The sequence below is a fragment of the Schistocerca cancellata genome, chromosome 2, assembly GCF_023864275.1.
Source record: "Schistocerca cancellata isolate TAMUIC-IGC-003103 chromosome 2, iqSchCanc2.1, whole genome shotgun sequence".
Classification (NCBI taxonomy): Eukaryota; Metazoa; Arthropoda; class Insecta; order Orthoptera; family Acrididae; genus Schistocerca; species Schistocerca cancellata.
The window spans coordinates 470801347-470815827 of record NC_064627.1 but is presented as its reverse complement, the minus strand read 5'-3'; the positions used below and the strand labels follow the sequence as shown (position 1 = coordinate 470815827).

The 14481-nt window shown below is 40.9% G+C and overlaps 1 protein-coding gene across 1 annotated transcript in view; it reads left to right on the top strand.

The window, feature by feature from the left end:
• LOC126161994 (pseudouridine-5'-phosphatase-like) overlaps positions 1-14481 on the top strand; it is a 131462-nt gene that overhangs the window by 67640 nt on the left and 49341 nt on the right. The window lies entirely within an intron of this gene.

The following is a 14481-nucleotide window of genomic DNA, read 5'->3' as shown; positions in this document are numbered from 1 at the left end:
TACCACCGGGGGTAAAGCTGACTTTGCTTGCACAGTTCATGTTTGTTTGTGTTTCGTTGGTTTGGCTTGGGTGATACCAGGACCAGACAGGATCAGAGGGTGTTGAAACCTTTTGAAGCAAATATTTTCAGCCGAGCTCATTGAGCTAATAGACGGTGACCAGAGTAGCGGTGATTTTCACTCAGACGTGCGTGGATTTTGGGTTCAACGGATTGAGTAGCCGTTAAGGATTGTGTTAGTAATTGGCTCACCCCAAGTGTTTGATTTCCTCGCTACCACCCGTATGGGGGAGGGTTTCCCCTATTGGCCCCACGGGATTATTATTATTATTATTGTCATTATGTCATCAGCAAATCCGATATGGTGCATCTTCCCACCACTGAAATAGATGTGAATTGTTCAACTCAGTATTTCCATCACATAAACATGGGTTATAATTACGTTACATTGCTGCTGGTAGACATATTTCTCACTTTTTCTTGGGCAGTTACTACCTGTTACTACATCATAGGTTTTTATGTGCGCAGCATTGTTGCAGTACAGACGTTCAAATTATCCGATTTATGTCATTTCATCTCGATACCAGATCGTTCTAATCGGATTCAGCCAGTCAGGCTTAATGTGGATATCCGAATACGACTCTCATCATTTAATAGACTGGGTAAACCACATTCTTAATCGGACGGTTGAATCTAGATCACTTATTTATGACAGGGCCTGAATTCTTAAACACTGTGGAAAATAATAATAGAATGTGTTTATTACTAATATGTTATTTAAATATAAATATGTGAACGAACGAGATAACAGTTTATTTACAGGAGCAGAGCCCCATCCATCATAGCAGAGCAGTGCGAGATTGGTTTGAGGGCCAAGAGAGGATAAAGCTGTTGCCGTTTGTTCCACGATCACCTTACATCAACCAGATAGAGAATCTGTGGGCAGAGGTAACAAGTTCATTGCCATGTGGAGCTACAAATGCAAGCGACCTTCGGACGAATATAGAAAACGTATGTTGGGAAGTAAACCTTCACGGTACACTGTCGACGACTTAATGAAATCAGTGCCCCTACGTCTTCGAGAAATCTTACGTGAAGATCGTGGGTGGGTTGGTTAGTAAAAGTATAGTCGTCCACAAAAGCCATGTGGACAATTATCTGATAGTCGGTCAAGTTTTGCTTTGTCGCAGCTGTTTTGATACAAGTCCATTTACTTTCAGTCTCCTCCTTACAATTCTTGCAATGCAAGGTAATTGAAACATCGCATCCACTCGACGCCAACTGAGGAACTGACTGCTGCATGTGTTGTTCAACACACAGTAGTTGTCACCCTCACTGGAATCAATGACTGTGTGTGTGTGTGTGTGTGTGTGTGTGTGTGTGTGTGTGTGTGTGTTTTCGTGTTCACGCACAATCTGAATCAATACTATTAACATTAGAGAGTCAACCAACAATAAATATTGCATCAAATACGATTGTAAAGTATTTTAATGCGATGGGAAGTTACAAACTGAATTTTTACCCAACCCATGACCTGCATATTACGTTACGTTAAGTAAGATGTATTAACTCCATAGTATCGTTAACAGAGACAGTGCGCTCTTGTCGAGGCTCGCGACAAGTGCACAGCGATTAGCAGTGCCCAATGCCGCCGCGGTCTGTTTATGTTGGCTGAGCTTGGACACTGCAGCAGACGCTTCGCCATAAACAGAAAGAAATCACCTTGGCTCTGACTGCATTGAGCGGATATCACTGCCTGCGTGTTCTTATAGTAACCAACGTGAAACTCTACTCACAGGTGCCATGGAGCAATTGCAACGGGTATCATGTCATTAATCATCAGAATATTAACCAGTGATGAAATGTCCACTCTATTTGAATCCCAAGAAAATAGGAACCTTCTCGCAAAGGAATGTTAGGTGATATCAAAATTTATCCAACATACAAAAATTAACTGCAGGGCTTTCATGTATGCAGTAGTAGCACACAGGGAAATATTATGTCTTGGAAGCGTATATTTCATTTTCTCTTCTCAAAGTAGCGCCCTTGTTTTAGTATGAAGTGAGAAAAAAACACGAAAAACTAAAGTTCCTGAGAAGCATATCAGTCATTTCCTCTTCTCATATCATAATTTTTATTTTAGTATGAAGTAAAAAAACAAACAAACAGTTTAAGGTTGTGAAGCATACTTCACTTGGAAGCGTATATTTCATTTTCTCTTCTCAAAGTAGCGCCCTTGTTTTAATATGAAGTGAGAAAAAACTAAAGTTCCTGAGAAGTATATCAGTCATTTCCTCTTCTCATATCATAACTTTTATTTTAGTATGAAGTAAAAAAAGAAAGAAAACAGTTTAAGGTTGTGAAGCATACTTGTATACTTCATAAATGGTTCAAATGGCTCTGAGCACTATGGGACTTAATTTCTGAGGTCAGCATTCCACTAGAACTTAGAACTACTTAAACGTAACTAACCTAATGACATCAGGCACATCCATACCCGAGACAGTATTTGAACCTGCGCACAGTTCCAGTCTGTAGCGCCTAGAACAGCTCGGCTACCCCGGCCGGCATACTTGTATACTGACCATTCGTTATTTGACTAAATATGGACTACAATCTGATTCGCATATATATGACATGGGTTAACGCCGGCACAAAGCAATGACGATGGGTTGGATGCCGTTGAAGTCCCGTTACACTGATGGCAAGACAAATGTTCGCATATCACCACTATTGCCTCAAAAAACAATTGCATCTTAAATATCGAAGGACCGACGTCCACATTGTCACTGCACGTTGAAGTACAGCTAAGACGGCAGATGAATATTTGTGACCGACTGGGCTTCGAACCTGGACCTACTGCTTACTAGACAGATATGCTGATCACTGCACTATTATTTCTTTTAAAAAAGGTTGAGAAGACTTTCAGCACCAGGTAGTCGGAGGCAAAGAGGGCAGGGGTCGAAGATCTGAGGCCAGGCCTCAATGCCTCCCCCATACCTGTCACTGAGCAGCTGCATTATCCCCATGTATTCCATGTTTGCACTCATGTATACCTTTAAATTGTGGAACAAAATTGAAGTAGTAATTAGGGTAAAATAAATTACAGATTGCCGCCTCCAATGGCGTGCGTTCCTTGTAGAACATAACTTATAACAGTGAAAAGGATGACGGAAAAATACGTAACAAACATTCATTCAGAAACATATTCACAATTTAAGGTATTTTGCACTGGATGCACTGGATGTAAGGAAACCATATATTTTTCCACAAACGAAAAAAATTTCGGAGTCGGAGGGGTTTTGGCAAATTAGAACAGTTCTGATTTTAGAACCAACGTAAAACAATATTCCAGGAATAAAAAAAAGTGAAAGAACAGTGTTCTGCTTCTAATAAAAACTGTCCACCTCTTCGTAGTCCACATAAAGCAATAGATAAAAAATTTGAAACTATTCCATATATTTGTTATTCTTCTTCAGCGTAAAATGTTCTTCTGCAATATAAAACATGTACTCTTCTAAGTTCTGTTTGTTACGACGTAAAACACAAACTGTCCCAGAAGCCACGAATAACTGTTATTCTTTGCGGACGGGTAACATTTCCAGTCGGGTTGTAAAGCTTCAGTTATCGGTATATGACTTTCTGCGATTCTGTTGATAGTGCTAATTTCTTCCTAGTCCAGTTCCAAATTCTGATTCTATTTTCACATAAGAAGATGTGCGCTGCAGTTTCTACAAGCCGACATTTGTCGCAGTATGGAGATGGTCTCAATTTGAATTTCCATAATCGTTCCGCTGAGGGTATGGTTTCGTTTACAACGTCGCACCATACGGCACTGACTCTAGTTGGTAGAATTTTATTGTTGATATTTATCCAGACGTTCCTCCAGTTTTTTGTAGGTTAATTTACCGGAATTGGTTTGTGAATACGATGCGTGGTAATACAATCATAGACGGTTCTAGTGTTGGTTTGTGCTGGTGGAAGTCTTATACAGCTCCAATCGCCATTGTGCTCTCGGACGTAATCTAGGCTGGCATGCTACATTAACAGGAGCGTTCCTATCCCCAGGATCTAAAGAGAAGAACAGAAGTTTCTTGATGCCTGTCTTAGTGGCATGTATTAGTTTAAAAGCACGTCTTTAATTCCAAGTCCTCCATTTTGCCTCTGCAAAGTCGCCGTGTGGAGGGATACTTTGAGATATTTTGTTTCCACACATACCAAGAGGCTACAGCTAATATTTTGTGTGCACTGACCTGCAGTATCGGTAAGACTGCTGCGACATGATATATTTTGCTAAATATGTATGTATTTATAAAGTGAACTTTCTGCAGTCGGTCTAACAATCGCATGTCATGCTCCTTCAACAAGGTTCCGATGACATTAAGTTTCCGCTCCCAATTGTTCGTGGCCATGCGCTTGGGATTCGCCCTTAACCTCAAGCCGAGTTGGAGTCTCTCTTCAGTTACATCCAACCAGTACGCACCTGTTGCACTATTGTAAGAACCGTTATGCAGGTTCATTTGGCTACAAGAATGCGTATGTTCCTCCAGCATGACGGGGCTCCTGCACATTCTAGTCGTCAGGTGACAGATTATCCAAACCTAACATTTCCCGGAACGTGGATCATTAGATATACATATGGGCACTTTTCTTGGCCTTCAAGGTCCTCGGGCCTTATCTCTTTGGATTTTTGCCTGCGGGGATGGTTAAAGGCGAAGTCTACAAATAAAAAGTAAACCCAAGAGCCGATTTGATCGTTCGGGTTATGAATAGCGGAGCCCTCATAAAAGAACGCAAAGATGACCTCAGTAAAGCTACACGTGGTGTTATCAAGAAAAGTCAAATGTGCACTGAAGGTGGTTGGTGAATTTTTGAAAATCAGCTTTGAATGTCCTCATTTGCCTTTGCTTTGAGTTTGTTAGCGTTACGTACTAACAGCTGTATCTCTGTACTCAATAAAAAGTGGACGCATTTATATGGAATTTTTTTCGTCTGTACTACCACCTGCTAAAATATGTACTATTCCTCCTGAAACACCCTGTATATGGATGGATGTGTGGTGTCTGTTCTTTCGGACATGTCCGAAAGAAAATGCTTCATGGCATTCTGCAACGACCTTCGATCTAGTTGCAGGGGCTTATACAGATTTCAGAGCTGCTTGGCTGTCTGAATAAAAGTAGATACTACGATTTTTGTAGGGTCTGCTCTAATTTTCCTCCGTGCACATGCTGACAGAAAAAAACGTGTAATACTGTGGCCATCTTACCTAAAGAGATTCTAGGCAGTACACCAGACCTGGTACTTTCATCTGTTTTCGACCTGTCAGTAAACCACTATATTATGTCTTCTGAACGGTGTTGTGGTTCGTTTTTCCACTGCTCCCTGCTTCCAACTGTTACATGGCAAATTTTATTGAAACAGCTAGAAGTTATTGTGTAGTTAGTCGGCCCCGCCATCGCCTTACTGATTTGGGATTCCGTATATTCTAACTATATCCAGTTGTTTCCAATTTTTAGCCTTTATGTCCCTGCCGCTGCCTCCATTTTAAGCCACAGGTGTAAGGCGGGCATGTCTAGAATAATATCCATTCCAAGAGTGGATGTCCTGCTAATTCCATCTGTTTGTGAAAGCAGGCCAGTCTCTGCACTTTGCCAGACTCCCTAGCAGCCACCTTCTGTTCGACTTTGTTCATATTATAGGTCAATAAATTATCATTGGTCTTTTTGCAGGGATGTATATCCAGTACGTACTGGGTTTAGACCCCAGTTTACCCTACAGTAGCTGCTAGTGCTTACAAGATTATCTTTCGCAGTGGAACATATTCTTTATGTGAGGTGTTCAAAATACTTTTCCATCCAAGGCTACCTCTTGATACACTACAACTTTCTCTAAAGTTTCATCGAGAAACATAATTTTTCAGTATGTGTGCTGGACATGCTTCTCCATAAATAATACTACACCAATTTTCGTGGGGCTCGTCTTTAAATACTTTTTCACAATGTTCAGTGCACATAGGTTTAACAGTACTAGCAAATTTTCTAAGTCTTACTGTGAATAGATCGTCTACTTATTCTTTTCAAGAGTAGTCTCCCACATTCAGCTCATCTATGAGTTCATTCACCACTAGGTTCTTCATCTCTAACCATTTACTCGAAGGTCGTATTGCTCGACATCCAAGAAGAGACAGAAAGCATCCAGAAAGGGTAGTGCTTTTTCCACCTTCCCAACAAGTATTATGAAAAAGGGTAGTGCTTTTTCCACCTTCCCCGCAAGTATTATGAAAATGTGGCAGTTCATAGATAAAATTATGTATTCACAAAAACAAAAAATATGTCGGCAGAAAACAAAAACGTGGCATTATGAATTTAGCAGTACCTCAAGGTTTTCGCCTTGACACGAAGGGTTATTAAAAGAAGCAAGACGAATTTTGCTAGAGCGTTGTCTTACGATTCCCTCATTGAATTTGTTTCTGCCTGCTTGTAGCTCTGCCACAAAACAATTAAAAATCTAACTTTCGGCGAGACTCGAAAAGCGAACAGAGGCAGCATGCACCTGACAGGCAACCACGTTACCTACGAGCTAGCGGATAGGCACGGTCTCTTCCACTTACTTATTGGCCCAGTAAGCGCTATGGCAGATAAACCGCAACATAAGAGGCGACAGTAGTTGTATTTCTCATGTGGAACGACTTTCGTGGACTCAAAAGGATTAACTGATATCCTTATGTCACGTCTCAAGCGAAAATCACTCAGTATTAAATTGAAATGACACGATAATATCAAGTGAATTTAGCAGGATAGTTCTGTGCCATGAAGGAAGTAACTCGTCGGTCACAGAGTTGCCAAACATATTCTGCGCTGTTGCCAAGTTTCAGTTGTACCGCCAAGAAGGATACCAGCTGATGTGTTCTGTGAGTGACCTCGGAAGTGGCTATGGCTTCGTTTCAAAGTTGCAGGTGGCAAGGGCCGCAAGATCCTCATTATGTCAATGAGTCTTATTCGCATTTCTGTAACTAGGTTTAGGGGCTAGAGTGCAATTACTTGTAATACATCGATTCACTGAATGCAAACTAAATGTCATAAATTAATAACTGCGGCAATTATTTGTGTTTTACTGACTTAATCGGACAGAAACCTTGAAAGCGTATTCACCAGACGCGATTCACAGTTTTGGAACTTCTCCAGTGGTTGAGTTGGCAATGTATATTTGCTGTACAATATTGTTATTGAGATCACTGTCATTGGCACATCCACCAGAAGACAGGCATGGCCTGGCTTATTGTTGTCATCTTTCCTGACGGATATTCTGCCTTTGTTCGAAACGTGAAGACTTAGGGTGAATTCAAACATTCCATATGGCGAAAATTTGATATTTCTATTCTTCCAGCTCTAACATTCAAATAACAGTTACAATAAGCGGAAGAAAAGCGCCTGTGATTCAACAGTTAATAATGCAATCATAATTAGTGGAAACTGACAAATTCCATCTGTCATCTGATAATTGTGAAAAACTACTTTTTTCATTTTCACAGTGCCACAGTATGAACTCAAGGGTTTCATAGGATACCTATACTTAATTTCGTTGCGATCGTTTTCAATGACAGTACGGGAGGAGCAAAACCATCTGACTTGAAACATACTTTTCCAGTGGGATTTGAATCTTTGGCTACAGTTGCAGTAGCACGTCCAGTGAAGTATCAAGAATGTGAGCAATCACTCATTACTGTAATATAGGCTAGGGCAGAGAGAAGCAGGTTTCCGACCAAAGTAAACGATGAGAGACACTGTCGCTGTCAGTTATTAAACAGGAATTGTTCAGAAAATTACAAATATATCTAGCGAAATGAGTAGGTTGATGCAGCTCTAGTCCGCCACTATCACTGTGTTGCCAAACATTTTCCGAATAGCACTTAAGATAAAAATATGTATGTGTGTGTGTGTGTGTGTGTGTGTGTGTGTGTGTGTGTGTGTGTGTGTGTGTTCTTTCGGACATTTCCGAAAGAACAGACACTACGAATCGAAATAGACAGCCTTGTTAATCAATTAAAGATTGAAGGACAGATGTCCAGGCTGTCATGCGCATTAAAATAGAACAACGGCGTGAGATGAAAATTTGTGCCTGACCAGGTTCGAACCCGGATTCGTAGTGTCTTTCCTTTCGGACATTCACGAAAGAACCGCGCGTGTGGTATGCGGCAAAGATGGGAATTCGTGTCTGACGAGGAGCGTGTGTAGATAGGTGCTGAAAAGAGGTTGGCTGCTGCGTCCCGACAGTGCCCACTGTTGGAGGTTCGAGTCCTCCCTCCGGCATGGGTGTGTGTGTTGTCCACAGCGTAATTTAGTTTAAGTTAGATTAATTAGTGTGTAAACTTAGGGACCGATGACCTAAGCAGCTTGGTCTCATAAGTTCTGACAACGAATTTACAAAATTTTAAATCCAAAATACTGTATCTCGGTTCTTTCAATGGTGCAATAGGTGCGCACTGGTTAGCTGTAACTGAAGAGAGACTCCAACTCGGATTGTGGTTAAGAGCATATTAACTTAAATTGTGAATATATTTCTGAATGAATGTTTGTTATGTATTTTTCCGTCACCCTTCTCACGGTTATAAGTTATGTTCTACAAGGAACGCACGCTATTGGAGGCGGCAATCTGTAATTTATTTTACCTTAATTACTAATTCAATTTTGTTCCACAATTTAAAGGTATATATGAGTGCAAACATGGAATACATGGGGATAATGCAGCTGCTCAGTGACAGGTATGGGGGAGGCATTGAGGCCTGGCCTCAGATCTTCGACCCCTGCCCTCTTTGCCTCCGACTACCTGGTGCTGAAAGTCTTCTCAAACTTAAAAAAAAAAAAATTATAGTGCAGTGATCAGCATGTCTGTCTAGTAAACAGGAGGTCCAGGTTCGAAGCCCAGTCGGTCACAAATATTCATCTGCCGTCTTAGCTGTATTTCAACGCGCTGTGACAGTGTGGACGTCGGTCCTTCGATATTTAAGATGCAATTGTTTTTTGAGGCAATAGAGGTGATATGCGAACATTTGTCTTGCCATCAGTGTAACGGGACTTCAACGGCATCCAACCCTTCGTCATTGCTTAGTGCCGGCGCTAACCCATGTCATATATATGCGAATCAGATTGTAGTTCATATTTAGTCAAATAACGAATGGTCAGTATACAAGTATGCCGGCCGGAGTGGCCGAGCTGTTCTAGGTGCTACAATCTGGAACCGTGCGACCGCTACGGACGCAGGTTCGAATCCTGTCTCGGGCATGGATTTGTCTGATGTCATTAGGTTAGTTAGGTTTAAGTAGTTCTAAGTTCTAGTGGACTGATGACCTCAGAAATTAAGTCCCATAGTGCTCAGAGCCATTTGAACCTTTTATGAAGTATACAAGTATGCTTCACAACCTTAAACTGTTTTCTTTTTCTTTTTTTTTTTTTACTTCATACTAAAATAAAAGTTTTGATATGAGAAGAGGAAATGACTGATATACTTCTCAGGAACTTTAGTTTTTTCTCACTTCATATTAAAACAAGGGCGCTACTTTGAGAAGAGAAAATGAAATATACGCTTCCAAGTGAAGTATGCTTCACAACCTTAAACTGTTTGTTTGTTTTTTTACTTCATACTAAAATAAAAGTTATGATATGAGAAGAGGAAATGATTGATATGCTTCTCAGGAACTTCAGTTTTTCGTGTTTTTTTCTCACTTCATACTAAAACAAGGGCGCTACTTTGAGAAGAGAAAATGAAATATACGCTTCCAAGACATAATATTTCCTTGTGTGCTACTACTGCATACATGAAAGCCCTGCAGTTAATTTTTGTATGTTGGATAAATTTTGATATCTCCTCACATTCCTTTGTGAGAAGATTCCTATTTTCTTGGGATTCAAATAGAGTGGACATTTCATCACTGGTTAATATTCTGATGATTAATGACATGATACCCGTTGCAATTGCTCCATGGCACCTGTGAGTAGAGTCTCACGTTGGTTACTATAAGAACACGCAGGCAGTGATATCCGTTCACTGCAGTCAGAGCCAAGGTGATTTCTTTCTGTTTATGGCGAAGCGTCTGCTGCAGTGTCCACGCTCAGCCAACATAAACAGATCGCGGCGGCATTGGGCACTGCTAATCGCTGCACTTGTCGCGAGCCTCGACGACAAGAGCGCACTGTCTCTGTTAACGATACTATGGAGTTAATACATCTTACTTAACGTAACGTAATATGCAGGTCGTGGGTTGGGTAAAAATTCAGTTTGTAACTTCCCATCGCATTAAAGTACTTTACAATCGTATTTGATGCAATATTTATTGTTGGTTGTCTCTCTAATGTTAATAGTATTGATTCAGATTGTGCGTGAACACGAAAACACACACACACACACAGTCATTGATTCCAGTGAGGATGACAACTACTGTGTGTTGAACAACACATGCAGCAGTCAGTTCCTCAGTTGGCGTCGAGTGGATGAGATTTTTCAATTACCTTGCATTGCAAGAATTGTAAGGAGGAGACTGAAAGTAAATGGACTTGTACCTAAACAGCTGCGACAAAGCAAATCGTGACCGACTATCAGATAATTGTCCACATGGGTTTTATGGACGAGTATACTTTTACTAGCCAACCCACCCACGATCACTACGTAAGATTTCTCGTAGGCGTAGGGGCATTGATTTCATTAAGTCGTCGACAGTGTAGCGTGACGGTTTACTTCCCACCATACGTTTTCTATATTCGTCCAAAGGTCGTTTGCATTTGTAGGTCCACATGGCAATGAACTTGTTACCTCTGCCCACTTATTCTCTATCTGGTTGATGTAAGGTGATCGTGGAACAAACGGCAACCCCTTTATCCTCTCTTGACCTCAAACCAATCTCGCACTGCTCTGCTATGATGGATGGGGCTCTGCTCCTGTAAATAAACTGTTATCTCGTTCGTTCATATATTTATATTTAAATAACATATTAGTAATAAATACATTGTATTATTATTTTCCACAGTGTTTAAGAATTCAGGCCCTGTCATAAATAAGTGATCTAGATTCAACCGTCCGATTAAGAATGTGGTTTACCCAGTCTATCAAATGATGAGAGTCGTATTCGGATATCCACACTAAGCCTGACTGGCTGAATCCGATTAGAACGATCTATCGAAATGAAATTACATAAATCGGATAATTTGAACGTCTGTATTGCAACAATGCTGCACACATAAATTCCTTTGATGGAGTAACAGGTAGCAATTGCCCAAGAACAACTGAGAAATATGTCTACCAGCAGCAATGTAACGTAATTATAACCCATATTTATGTGATGGAAATACTGAGTCGAACAATGCACATCTATTTCAGTGGTGGGAAGCTACTGCGGTCAAAGCATGTGGAAGTTTGCATCGGAGCCTACAGAGATTAACGCCGAGAATGAGAATATGGATGCAGTTACACACATCAGCAGTGGCCAGAAAATGATCTACAGCCTAACGTGACACATAACGACACCCTAATATTCACATAAAGAGACACGCGTTTGAATGAGTTGCTGATGACATAATAATAATAATAATAATCCCGTGGGGCCGATAGGGGAAACACTCCCCCATATGGGTGGTACCGAGGAAATCAAATACTTGAGGTGAACCAAATACTATCACAATCCTCAACGACTACTCAATCCGTTGAACCCAAAATCCACGCACGTCTGAGTGAAAATCACCGCTACTCTGGTCACCGTCTATTAGCTCAATGAGCTCGGCTGAAATTATTTGCTTCCAAAGGCTTCAACACCCTCTGGTCCTGTCCGATCCTGGAATCACCGAGGCCAAACCAATGGAACACAAGCAAATATGAACTGTGCAAACTGTCGACAAGCGGCATTTGGAATTTCGGATTCTGGGGAGGCCAGGTTAGCACGGCAGAGAATATTGAAGATCTCTTGTAAATTTCCCTACAAGCAGAAAACATGCATTTGAAAACAACATGCCGCGCGGGATTAGCCGAGCGGTCCAAAGCGCAGCAGTCATGGACTGTTCGGCTGGTCCCGGCGGAGGTTCGAGTCCTCCCTCGGACATGGGTGTGTGTTCGTTTGTCCTTAGGATAATTTAGGTTAACTAGTGTGTAAGCTTAGGGACTGATGACCTTGGCAGTTAAGTCCCATAAGATTTCACACACATAAGAACTTTTTTTTTATAGCACAACATCGATACATTGATCCAAATACGAAAACTAAATAATCTCACCTAGTAAATCGACCGACAAAATATTTTCATCATTGCTCTTCAAGAACCACGACTAACTGACAATGAAACCTTGCATTACGGAAACCATTGCATCTTCAAGAGCAAAAGGTAGCGAAAGGCGTACCAATCTTGGCCATGGCATTTCTCGAACACAGATCTATCATCAGTTCTCTCAAAGAAATCACACCCATCAACAATCGACTTATGACTATGCTCATTCAGAGCCCCAGTAAAAAATAAACACTCATAAATGCGCGTGGCCCCACCAACATCGAAAATAAGAAAAACACCAAAAATGTCGAAAAATTCTGGAACACACTCGAAAATACTATGAGCAAAATTCACCAAGATGACGTGAAAATACTAGTGGGAGACTTCAACTCTCTATTTGGGACAGAAAAAACCTGTAGAAAAATCATTGGTAGAAATTCAACACACCGAAAGGCTTAGACCAACGGCACACGTCTGACTGATATTTACCAACAATTTAACCACAAAAGCATGTCTTCCCACTGTAGGAAAATACCATTTCTCAGGTAACATGCTTGGCTACGAGCTGCAAGCTGCTGTCGTTCGCCTTTCTAGACTCGCTGAAAGCCAGATTTTTTTTTATTCTTCTGTAGTAGAGCTACAAGCAGGCAGATACAAACTCAATAAGGGAATCGTAAGATAACGCAAGAGCAAAATTCGGTTTGCTACTTACAGTAACCCTTAGTGTCAGATCGGAAACCTTACGGTACTGCCAATTTCATAATGCCACTTTTGTTTGCTGCCGACATATTTTTTGTTGTTATGAATACATAATTTTATCTATGAAATGCCACATTTTCATGATACTAGCGAGTGATACAGGAAATGAAGTGAATACAGATCTTTTCGAAGTAAAAAGTCGGTAATATTCTACTAATTCGTGTTAAAATAGGATCAATCGTCTTACAGACACACAATGCTTTATTAAGATAGATTGCCGTCGTAATGTTTCTGTAGTAAGCTGAATTTAATTTGTATTAGTAAAGTGAATATTTCAATTGCATTTTCCATTAGTTTACTAAACGCAACAGTAATCATCAAAAATAAATTAATCAGCAGCTGAATTTTCTTTCACGATATCTACAACAATCTGACAATGCAACAGTTGTTTACAAATTCTACGCCCGTAGAAACCTACTTGTTTTAACGATGTCATTAAACCAGTCTAGTTTTAAAAGTATTTTCCTCTAGAAGTGAATTGCCTTGACGGTTGATCGATCAAGAGCGGGAAAGGTAAAATTTTATGACGAGAGGGACAAGTGCTTGAGAGAGACGACTTTCCTATCAATCTCCTGGATACCGTAGTTTTGTTTCTCAAATCAACAGAGTGAGTTATCATGCAGTAGCACAGGTGATGTAGTTTTGTTGCTCGACTTTCTTACACTGCGACCGAAAGGTGTCTCAGTTGTTGACAACAAATTCCAGCTGTGTTGCACACACCCCTTGGGGCAGAATTCGTAGTCCAAAACACACTTATGGAGCTATCGAATGTAAAATATTATGTTCACACTACTCTTTGCTCTAGTCTACGTGTTTTGGTGGGGCTCAGCCTTTCATTTCTTCTTAGGAAGTTAACGATAAAGGCATCATAACACGTCACCAGTAACAGTACTGCAAAGGAATGCTCAATGAGCGACCTAATGACGTTCAATAATAGTCACTCCATTGATTTTTGTTGTTTCGAATTAGAGCATGCAGTACTCCTACACCAGACTTCTGAACTTTGGCTGTTGAATGCAAATATCGCATGATGGTAAAATGGTAAAATGTCACATATATCAGTAGTCGAGACTTCCTTAATGTGGAAAATCATTCATGCCAGAACGATCTTTGTTGAAACAGGAATATCTTTTTCTGACGTATTTTTCCCAAAAGCACTCGCTCCACGCACAGTTCAAATCTTTCTATTAGCTGCCTCCTCTACATTCACCCCTCTGTTATACCAAAAGTAAACGTTGTGTTGCAGATGTTACACCTTTTTCAACTTGCGACTCAATTTTACAGTGCTGAACTGCAAGATGATAACTAGAACTACAAATTCGAAAATGGCATTGATACATACACTGACAGCGTGGCGCCGCCTTCACATGGGCGGCGCCGGATTTCAGGCGGCGGGTGGCGTCTGGCCGGTGACCGGTAGCCGCTGCAGCGCGAGGAAACGCTCGAGCCTAAGCTGTGATGATCGCGATGCAGCCACG